Source organism: Phasianus colchicus, chromosome 5 (genome assembly GCF_987193195.1).
Source record: "Phasianus colchicus chromosome 5, bPhaCol1.hap1.1, whole genome shotgun sequence".
NCBI lineage: Eukaryota > Metazoa > Chordata > Aves > Galliformes > Phasianidae > Phasianus > Phasianus colchicus.
Window position 1 is genome coordinate 22,889,851 of NC_143440.1, and position 11,666 is coordinate 22,901,516.

Consider the following 11,666-nt stretch of genomic DNA (forward strand, 5'->3'; position numbering starts at 1 on the left):
AGTGCCTTGCTGCCAAACCCAGCTCAGTGCTAAAGCAAAGACGTTACTCAGCAAAGAAAGAAAAGTTTGGACCCTACCTTTGTCAGCTGGAAAGTAATGGGGAAAGCGTTCCAAAAATGGGTATGACCTGCACTGCCTATATGGTACGCCTTACCTTAAAATCTATGCATTTCTAACCAAAACAGCTTGGAGCAATTCACATAAAACAGACCCAAATGTTGTCCATTCCATGTAAAAGATCAGGTTTCTGTCTCAGCTCAGCCTGTGATATCAGGCTGTTTTTTTTTTTTTTTTTTTTTTTTAAATATGTATTCTTATGTTTCCAATCCTCCGGCACACTTTTTTCATCTCGGTAAAGTTCTCTTTTTTCGGCAAGGGTGTGCGGGAAGGATTTCAAACTTGTCAGGGCTCTCTCTTTTCAGTACAATTAAGCTTTCACTTGATCATTTTGAAGGCCGGAATGATTTGCTGTGGTCACTGGCTCTTTATTATTAATATCGTTGCAGATACATAAAGTTTACTGCAAGCTGTAAATATGTCAGGTTTTGCCGTGGGGTTTACTAATAAAGAACTCTTAGAGGAGGATTATTGATGGGGAAGATAATCTTTTCAATAAGGGTTCCTGCCTTTTTGTTCCCAGGCAAACACGGGGCACTCCGCGCCAGGGAAGCGCTGACACTCCGCTCACTTTGCTGCAGGCAGTGGTGTGGGGAACATCGGGCATGGAATTCTGCCCCTGCCTTTCTGCCGACCAAATGCCGTTCTGCCTTTCAGCACGATTTTAAATGCCCTATTAGTTTTATTAATACCCTCAGTGCTATAGGTTTGTTTGTTTGTTTCTTTTTGTTTTTTTTTTTAAACCGTTTGCAACCATAAGGAATTGATTGATCGTCAAGTGACACTTCCAAGTTATTTCTGTAGGTGTCACCTTGGGTTAGAACAGCAGTACTCAATAGAGTGAATACTTTCATTTCTTTCAAATTCTAGCCACGCAATTTGGCTAATTAGTTCTTTTTTAAAACAACAAAAAAGAGGCAAATATATTTGAAACTTCTCTTCTGCCAGCATTTTTCTTTCTTCTTCTGAAAAATCTTGTTATTGAAAATGCATATATTTAGTTGAGTCACAATAAACGTCTGATCAGTCATTCTTAATTCACTCAGTATTCACTGTAATAACAATAAACTGTTTGGTGCTCATCTGGTGTTAATGTGGCTGTCGTACAGTTGCCCAGAAAAATTCGATGTGCATTCACTATTAATTAAATGCATCACTACTAAAGGAGTGGAAAGGAGAAGAGAGGAGAGGGTGCACGGAGCCCATAGTATTGGGAAGGAGGGGAAATTAATAGTGAAGTAAGGCTTCAACAGTTGCATCAAATCCAAAGCAAAAATTTTTCTGAAATCCAAATAAAACGTAGGCAACACAAGCACCTCTACATTCTGAAAGCGTATGTTTGCAGAAATTAGTTATAAACGTACAAAATTATGTCTTCTTTAGGAAAGCAAAAGTACTTGGCTCCCTGATGGATACACACAGGACCTACGCCGCTGGGGGAACAGGGAAAAACCCTGAGGCTCTGCAATGGAACAGAAAGAAATGGAGCAGCTTGGAGGACCTTGGGGCACCTGCATCCATGGCTGTTTTGCTCTCTTTCTGTCCTGGCAGCCTGGGCCTTCTCCATCATGGGCGTGGGGGTGTTGGTGTGCTGACCGGGAGAGACTGCAGAGGCAGGAGATGCCCTGGGAACAGCGCAGCTGCGCATGCACTGATGGAGAGTGGGTAGGGGAATGGGAATGCAGAGCAGGAGGGAACTCTGCAGGCAAAAAAACCCCAAACCTCAGCTGTCATCAGGATAAAATAATGAGTGGCTGAGACCTAGCCTGGGCAAAGCCACCATGTTCAGGAAAGCCTGTAACCTCATGCCTGCTTTTAAGCTAAGGGGGTGTCAAATCAGCACTGTCCTGAGGTGCAGCAGATCTAAGCACACACTTAAGAGTTCTCTGGCTTTGTGGCCCAGGACATAGAAGCCAGCTGGAGTGGCTACAAGCTGCAGGCAGGAGGTTTCTGCACAAGGTTGCAGCCTCAGCAGAACAGAGCTGTGCCTGCTTAGAACCAGCTCATAGTTTTGATGTATAATTACGAGCAATTCCCATCGAGGTCCAGGAAAGCTGAACAGGGGCCTTGTTTACTTTACCCTTCTTATTTTTTCCCCCGAAGGCAAGCAGCCAGGGTTGGGTTTCAGCCTGGTGGCTGCTTCGGCCAATGACGCAAAGGAACAAGGACTCGTTTGCTCCATTCTGCTGAGCCTGTGATAGTCTCTGGGTACTACAACTTACTCATAATGTTAATGAAGTCCCCTAACATAAACACTGCTTTTCTAACACACTCCTTGGGGACATGGAAAAATCCCTTGGCTTCAGTTCAGGAAAAGGCCGGGTCGAACAGAAACACACAGTGGGTATAAAGAGAAAAAAAGAACCTGCTTATTGCCAGCCAGGCTAAGTGGTTATTTAAACACAATCTTTGTCTTGCCCTCTCTCCTCCTCGCTGCCCAGCACCAAGCTTTGCAGACGGCAACGCATTAAACTGATGCAGCAGCTTGAGTTCTCTGCATTGCCCTGCTGCTGCTGGTGGCCTCGACTGCCAGACCCATGCAGCACAGGGATGCCTACTGCTCTGACAGACAGAAACTGCCTGCTCTTGTCTCAGGCAGAAGGGCACGCGTTGTTCTTAGCAGGGTGAACCTGAACTGTTTCTTCAAAAGACGAATTACACAGAAAAGGGAGTTCTGAAAGGACAATGAATAAATTGCTTTAGCTGAAAGATCTGGATTAAAAAAAAAAAGTAACCTTTTTTTTTATACCTTTTTCTTTTTTGCACTGATATGATTCAATTTAGAAGTGTAAAACTGTAATGTAGTTGAACAAAAAGACAAGTTAAAGAATGAAAGAGGGAGAAAAAATGAATAGCTCCCAATCACTTTGATTTTAAGAAAGCATTTGGAGCTGGAACAAAACAAAAAATGGGCACATTTTTTGTTGTTCTCTTAAAACACAGAAGATCCAGCTTAATACCAACTTAATGATCAATTTCAGCTTAGCCCAAAATTTCAGTTTATCATCTGAACTAAAAAAAACATCTCTTGTTCAGCTCTAGTGCTGAGCTAAATGATCTGCTCAGACCTAGTCATACCTTGGATTCATCCCTCTGAACAAGACTCTCCCTGAGGTTTTGGTGCATCAGACTTATTTCTCATACTGATGAATATCAGTCATTCCCTGGCCCAACTATTGGCATCTGCCAAAGCAGAAAATAGCTCCTCTTCTGCACATCAGCCACAGCTGAAGGCTGTGGTCCATTGGTGGATATGGGACATGCATTGGTGGATATGGTGATGCAACTGGAGCACCCTGGCGTAACTAAAAGCACCCACAGCTCCCAGTAGAACAGAATGGTTCATCTGCAAAAATCACATTATTATCCAGTGTCGTACAAATCTCTGAATCCTATATAGAGACCTAGGATAAGCAGATATGTTAGAGCCCCCAAGGATGGTCTTTCACTGCCTTGCTGACTACTCTGGCTGTAGGAACAGCCCAGGGTGAGGAAAGGTTTGTTGCCTGATGATAAAGAGCAGAATATGGCAGAGGCTATCACCAGTCTGAGTCCTCAGGTCCGAAAAACATGAAGTCCTCGTTTAGCTGCACCCCCATCTCACTTGTCTATGGTGACACTGCTGAACCAGGAGCCTGGACAGAGGTAGGTAGGTGTCCTGAAAAACGCGCCCCATAGAGACAAGAGAATCCAGAGTCACCTGCTTCTCTTCACTGATCACACACGGAGTGTAGAACAGCTTGTCACACTTTGCTCCAGCAGGGCCACCCAGAGCAGGGTGTGCAGAAACACCTCTGGGGATTTTGAAGATCAGGGAGGGAGACTTGTTACTTCTCTGGCAACACATACCACTGCTCTGTCATCTGCATAGTAAGAAAGTGCTTCTGGAGTTCAGAAGGATATGGGAGATTATGCTGGGTGAGATGAGATTCTGCTGGTGACCTCTGAGGTAAGAGGACATAAAGATATACCTGGGCTCATAAGAGAAAGTACAGCTCAACAAAGGCTCAATTCATCTGCATAGATGGTACTGTGGTATGCATCCAGTGAGTTCAGGCATCATTTCCAACCCGAAAGAAATTGCCTCTTTTGAGGGCATCTCCAATGCAGCAGTGATAGAGCTCTGTTTTCTTCGTGTCTGTGACAAGTTTCATGCCTCTTGGGAAGACAAGTTATGAAACTTATCCTTTCACCAGAATCTGCGTGAAATTGGTGCATTTTCCCCTTGAGAAAGCCCGTGAAACTGATAGCCATCAACCAAAGAGGCCATGAAATTCTTGAGTTTGCTGAAGCACATCAGTCTTTCACTTCAGAGCAAGCGATCTGACAGCACACACAGTGCATTTCTGTGTGGTTTGCAGCCTGCCACCAAAGAAAACAGACATGTTCTGATCAGCTTGAGCTGTGTGCTTCTAGTAGATTTGGCAAGAGAAATACAGATAACTTTCTTTAGAAATAACAGGATCAGACAGATAGCTATTGAAGAAAATCAGTGGAGATAGATACAGTGTATTACTACAAAGCTCAATACATCTACACAATCACCTTTCATTCAATTCCCTCCACAGAAGAAAATATAAAAACTAAGAATATGGTAATCCAGAAGGAGGTGATAGAGATTAGAAAAGACCAAACAACAGTTCTTATGGTTTTTCCTCTTCTCCCAGAAGGAAGAAATGCTCACAAGCTGTACCCTACACCTTATGTTCCCTAGTAACAATGGGCACCACATCACACTTGCTGGTACAATCATTATCTGCATATGAGATATCAATTGTGAGCAGTTGGCAAGAGGATGGAACAAGACAGAGCATTTCTGCAAGGAAAGACTGAATAATAGAGGTAGGTTCTCCTAGGCTTCATAAGCATCTCCTACACATGGTGCAGATCCAGAGTGATGCTGTCATCTGTAGCAGTGATGGTCGTGATCTGCTGCTCCTTAGCATCTGAAAACTCAGAAACCAAACTGTTATGAGAAATCTAGGTGGAAGGAGAGCGTCCAAGAGGAGGAGCACAAGGCATGAGAGCACAGGCACGAGAGTGACAAGAAGAGCAGCGTCAGCAAGGGCAGGAGAGAGAACAGATGGGCACTGGGGAACATGGCCCAGGAGGACTGCAGAGCTGAGAGTGGGAAAAGCTGGAAAACAGCGATAAATACATTTTAAAAGGTGAATGGGAACAGGAGGAAAGGTCAGAGGATGAAAGGCAGAGCAGAAAGGGAGAAAGATTTAATTCAAACTCAGGTACATTTTTGATTTCTATGCCTCTCGTTCTTATGATCATTTCTTAAAAAAAAAAAAAAAAAAAGTCTGTAGATATTCTTATCGCACTCTTCCAAAGATTTGATCTTGAATTCCTTCTGTCATGAAAGCCCTCAAACTGAAACTTGGTGCTTCTTGGAGGCAATACTAAGAGGTTGGTACCTCACCTGATGCTGATTTTGTCCCTGTGCTCTGGGGTGCTGCTGCTTGTTTGGCTGGGTCCTGACTGTAGGACCCCTTGTGCTAGATCTAATGAATTAGCTGTATGAACAAGCTGGGTGGTGCCACATGCCTATTGTTTCATAAGGAACTGGGAAAAAAATAATTTATAGGCCATTTTTGGGTTAAAATTTAAGAGATTTCTTCTTTTCCTTCAAACAGTGGGTGACATGAATTTGGCCTGCCTGTAAGCATGCTGGCACTAAGATACAATAATTAGCAATAAGAGATATCTGGATATTCTTATTGTAAGTATTCAATCTCCTCTACGTAGATAACACTAAGCATTAGAATGGAAGGCAAGATCCCACTAAAGCATCCATCAGATCATACTTACATGCAGTTATCACTTTCTATAAGGCTATAATAGGAATCATAATAATTTTAAGTAAGAACTGATTAACATATTTACAGCATACTTGAATTTCAAGCTTAGTGCATTTCCAAGTAGAGGGCATTGCTTAACATTGTTCTTTCACAAATTCTCTCCCTGTGAGCTGGAGAAGCCAACTCTTTATCCTTTGAATCATAGAATCACAAGGTTGAAAACAACCTGTAAGATCATCTAGTCCAACTGTCTTCTCATTACCATTGCTACCACAAACTAAACCATATCTCGTAGCTCCTCATCCAGGCGCCTCTTGAACACTGCCAGGGATGGCAGCTCCACCACCTCCCTGGGCAGCCATTCCAGTGCCTGACCACTCCCTGAGAGAAAAAATTCTTCCTCATGTCCAAGAGGGGCCAAACCCCTCTTCACCACAACCTCCCTTCAGGAAGTTGTAGAGATTTGGTGGAAGAATACAGATGTACTATTTAAAAGTCTTGATTGACTGAAGAAAGCCACAGTCAGATTGTGGCAAAAGGGATCACAAGCCAAAAACACTGGAATGTTTTGTTCTCAAAACACTGCACTGGTTTCCATGGTCCTATTTTCCGCTGTGCAGTGGTGGCTGCGATGCATTCCTCAATGCAGGCAGAAAGCAGCACTTGAAAATCAATAACCTTGGATATTCTTCACCACTCTGACCTCAGACATGTCTTACCTAAGGAAGAATTTGTATCAGTTGGAGGCTCTGCATCCACAGTAGTCACCAGTCGAGCTCTGCAGCCGCTAGTCTAACATTGCCACTTCCTTCGTGTACCTAGGATAAAAAATGTTACACCACAATGTCAAGATATGCAGTGAATGCATCAGAACGTACATAGACAAGTAGCCTTGAGCAGCAGAACATAAGCCAGCTGAGTATGAGTAAGGTAGTGCTGAACCTCCCAAATTGGCAAAGAAAGGCTCTTTGCATAAGCAACCAAACAATACTGCCCTGACATGAGATGACCTTCCTGTCTGTAGGTTTTTGGAGAAGATGCCAAGGAAAAAGGCAGAAGCTGCTTGTATTCGAGACAGCCATTTTTTTTCTCCCCCAGCACTTGGGCCTCACTCCCACACTGACGTCTTTGCAGACCTCAGCCCAACATCTTTGGGCAAACCTTTACCATCTGCTGGATTTTCAGCTGTTTGAGTTTCCTTATGATGTGGGTGATCATTTTTCAGATAAGACTGATAGTGTAGGATGGGTATGTTATTACTGTGTCACCTTACCTCTGATCATTAAAAAGCTTTTACAACTCCCTCACAAGATTTTAGGTCATGGGTGAAAACATGCGTCCTGGCTTGCAGAACATAATTTGTTTACAGGGTAAGAGGAAAGGCAGGTGCACAATGGGGAGGCAGCAGCCAGCTGAAGGGGAACATGTGGAAGCCATGCAACTCTGGAAGGAGGCCGTGCACAGAAACAGCTTTGTTTCATGAGAACTTTAATATGTTTTGAGGTGCTTTGTTATCATTTCTTCTAGAAATGCTCTCTGTCCCTTTGTGGGGGCAGAAGTACGATTTTGAGAGCTGACTGCCTTCACTAAGAAGACAAGACAGTACCAGGGGGTATTGTCTCTAAGTCTTCTGCTGTAGCATTCAGCCTTCAATACCAAACCAAACACCACCTGATCTTTTCATGCTTTCTTATTTTCTTTATGATTTAAAACTTAACCAGCCTCTCAATCCTGTTCTTTAAATTTTGGATCTGGATGAATCATTTGCCTCTTTACTTGGGCCATGCCATAAATGTTCTGTTTCATAGTAGGCAATTGGCCATAAAAGATGAACTGTTAGAAGACAGACAGCCGTAGGCTGTATTTCAGTCAGTCTTCAAGCTACTTAGAACTGTTTAACACACCGTAGCATGAACTATGAATTGATGTGTTTGTTCTGCCACTTAACCACCAGCTCCCCCCAGCATCTCTCAGCCCCTCCTAACCCAATAGCTTAGAAAAATCAGACAACAGTCAATGCTCCTATGTTAAAAATAAATTTAAAAAAGTCTTGTCAGTGGGTTTTATTTTCTCTTTCTACAAGATACTCATCTCCTGCACTCTTCTAGTCTCCGTCTACAGAATATAAAAGCTGTAATATAATTCCCCACAAATGTGAGGAACACTGACACACACAGACTCAATGTATCTGTTCTTCTCCCCCTTCTTCCAAGTGTCCCAAACATTCTGAAAATGAGATAAGTGACTGTGAACGACAGTAGTTAATCCCAGAGAGAACAGTTTATGTAACAACACTGTGCACTTTGTATCTAAGCAGTTTGTGCTTTTCATAACTTCATTCTTGTTAATTTGAGGATTTGCAAAGAAACTTCAAAAGCAGATGCCTTCTCCCTAACCCACCCTTGTGGTTACTGCAATATTCCTTTCTTCCTTCTTTCTTTCCTTCTCTTCCTTCCCTTCCATCCTCAGGCATCTATCTGCCTGAGGATAGAGGAACATAGCACCACAACCCCACAGATGCCTTTCTTCCCTCCTTCTCTGCCTTCATGGTGCTGAACCTTTGTTCTTCCTTTGCAGAGGAGAAGAGAAGTAGGAAAGGAGCTTACGGCATAGTTTAAGTATGTTGATTTTTTTTCTGTTAACTAATACAACATGTTCAAAACTTTGACTTTGTATAAGCAGAGGAAAAGAGAGGTTAGGAAAAAACAATTGTGAAAGATAAAGGAGTCACTTGAAAGAGATCCAGACATGCCGTGCCATTGCTGTAACCAAGCAAAGGAGAATCTTTCCGGGTCTGGAGAAAGTTAGCGAAGTGTAGCATTGCGTTGTGGGAGGCAGAAGCAGAACCACATATGTTAATATCTGCTCTAAACAAAGTGTTGACCTGAGAGGCAAGGCTGGATCAGAATCATCACTAAGACATGGTGAGACATCACTTTGATTTAAGAGTGACTTTGATAAAAGAAATCACATTTGAACTTCAGCTGCAAACTCAGAAGTGCTGTTAAATATATCCAGGGCTATGTTTCAGTGAGCATCCACAAATTCAACAGAAGTTCATCAAAAAGCTCCCAGAGGTTCACAAGGCTTTTTGTTGGAGCTAGCTGCGTGAAACCCGGAGAACTGGAAAATTTTACACAGTTTAATCTTTGAGCACTGTGGTTCAGCCAAATCCCTCCATTGAGTGAAATGGCGAAGGCTGGAAGTTGCACAGCCTGGTTACACTCACAGCAAAGATGCCATCTCTGCCTGAGGAGCTTGTGGCTCTCGGCTGATATTCAGGGCCCTTCAGCCACCTGCATTTCAGAGTTCTTACTCATGGTTAACTATGAATGACAACATTAATTTACCACCCAAGGGTTGTGAAGACAGATCTGATAGTGCTTGCAGGGGGTGGCCCTCTGTAGCATAACGTCAAATAAGGGAAACAAGCTGATCACATCAACACCTACCACAGCCTCTATTTACCAGCACTCTAGAGAGCAGGGGGAGAGAATCGTTAGGGACCATTAATACTAGTGGGCCCGTGAAGTAGTATTGATCAGCCTGTCAGTTTTTGGTAGCGTTTATGGAAAGTTAAAGGGAATTTAAGAAGCTGCAAAGGAAAAAAGCACAATGATAAGATGGAACTTTGCGCATCCCTAGGCTGATGGGACTAATGCTTTATAAGTGTGCTACAGGGACACCACACTGTCAGACCCCACAACTATATCTTGGAAAGGCAGGAACTTTCTGTTAAGCTGTGAGCAGTTCTCACACAAGATTCCAGCTCTTACACTGCATAAAGTGAAGATGTTAGCTTAGATGAAAGTACCTGGAAAAGAGGAGCTGGAAGTGAGATGCAGAGAAGCTGGCATCCACACTGGCATCTGAGAAGTGCTTGATAACACCCAGATGTGGGCATTGATGAGAAGGGTACCCAGCTTAGATCAGCCCCTGAAAGCAGCAAGTGTGACAGTAGACTTCAGGGAAGGCTCTAGACAGAATTTTTGTAATCAGTGGTTACAATTGATATAAATAAACATAATGTAGTGAGACAAATAGCTTTCATAGATGGAAAGCAGATCTCGCTAATCTAACAGAGTTCTTCAAAGAATCAGTAAGAACATGGAGGAAGGTAATCAAGCAGACTTAAGTGCTTGATTTTTTTTTTTTTTTTTTTAAAAAAGCATTTACAAGGGCTAACTACAGAAAATAAACTCTTGTACTAATAGGGAAGGAAACAGAAAAAGAATAGGCTCAAGTATTCAGCTTTCACAATAGGAGGAGGTTACCCGCAGGGTCCTCCAAGAATTCTTCTGGGACCATATGTGTTCAGAAATGATCTTCCAGAAGGCACAAGCCTTCTTAAGGGAGGTGGTAAAATACAGAGGATACAATATGATCTGGGTACTCAAACCAAAAACTAAATGGGAGGATTGCAAAACACCTAGAAATAGCAATCTACAAAATAGGAAATTAAGCGTTGCATAAGTAATCTATAAGAAAAAATAGTCTTGACCAGACAAATCTAATAACAGTCTTTAACTAGATTACACCCACAGAAGAAAGTCAAATACAGTAATTACCTGGAAACAGCATTAGCAATCAGGGAAAAAAGCAATCACTGTGAAGATCTGCTTGTAGGGGATCCTCAGCCCAGTGCTTGGAGGGAAACATCAGACATCAAGGCTGGAGAGAGGAAAAAGAACAGGAGGAAACAAAGCAAGGAGCACTCAAACATTAAGCTTGATTTTTTTTTTTTTTTTAAAGATTGAAGATTCGCAGAAGGCAATGGCTTTATTTATTTGATTCAGTGCTCGCACCTGCTTCTGGATCTGATACAGCTGAGCACATATAGCTCAGCTGTAGAAATAGCTACTTCTGATCATCTATCTTCCTTTATGAAGTGTTTCTGTCTTAGACTTACAGGGGGAGTACTAAGGAAAATGAAGTGACTTGACCGAGACCCAGGAGCGAGGAGAGAATGCAGTCAAGTGAAAATGTTGCAGTCTATGTCTCCCAGATATTGGCCCAGAGCATGCTATTTCTTTACCCCTGTGGCTCTTTAGCTCTTCTTCTTCATGGCCTGACAATGTGGCAATTGCTTATTAGGAGAATTAATTCATCTGCTAGATGTCAGCTGGGAAGGAGCCTTGTTGTCATCTGTGGTTCCCAGCCCTGCAAACTGCTGTGCAGTTCTAAGAGATCTGGAGCTACATATATGGTTTGTGCTCGGTATGCAGAAATCTTGGGAGTTATTCTCAATCTGTGTAGCTGCAGGCTTGAGGGATGAGAATTTAGTCTGTTTAAGACATATAAATGAATCCCACTGGTGTAAAATCGGCATTACTCAGGTTAGAAATGTCATCTGCTGGGACTTTCCTCTGAAATATAGCCCTAGTCCCTTACTGTGACAACAAAGCCATTAGCCCTGTCCTGCAAGGTGTGTCTATCCTAACTCCAGTCTTTCTACCAGCAGAAATGCCAGGGTTAGCTCCAGATCCAGATCTCTCTTGGCATTTAGCCTATGCTGCCAAGAACCCCTGAGCTCATGTACTGCAGTTGAAAGGATCCATCATTGCAATGTGGATGTGCTGCAGCACTGTGGGGCTCAGCATGGCCCACCCACTAACATACACCCCAGACAAGTTCCACACTGTTGCAGCTACACAGCCACCAGTACATTTGCTAAGTTGTTTAACCCCCTCATTGAAGAGTTGTATACAAGTGGCAGTGTCTGCAGCATAGCAGCCTAGATAG

General features: G+C 42.9%; 1 long non-coding RNA gene across 5 annotated transcripts; it reads right to left on the reverse strand.

Moving 5' to 3' along the window:
* Nucleotides 1-431: 431 nt before the first annotated feature.
* On the reverse strand, nt 432-10,693 carry LOC116229133 (uncharacterized). 5 transcript variants are annotated; one of them, XR_016467255.1, is made up of 5 exons: nt 10,493-10,689; nt 9,739-9,860; nt 6,644-6,742; nt 3,196-4,479; nt 432-2,791 (listed from the first exon to the last, which is right to left on the reverse strand). It is a non-coding gene; the product is annotated as an uncharacterized LOC116229133 (long non-coding RNA). The 5 variants fall into 5 exon arrangements; XR_016467256.1 differs by lacking the exon at nt 432-2,791 and having other exon boundaries at nt 2,802-4,479; nt 9,739-9,900; nt 10,493-10,693; XR_016467252.1 differs by lacking the exon at nt 432-2,791 and having other exon boundaries at nt 2,802-4,479.
* Between the last annotated feature and the right edge of the window lie 973 nt (nt 10,694-11,666).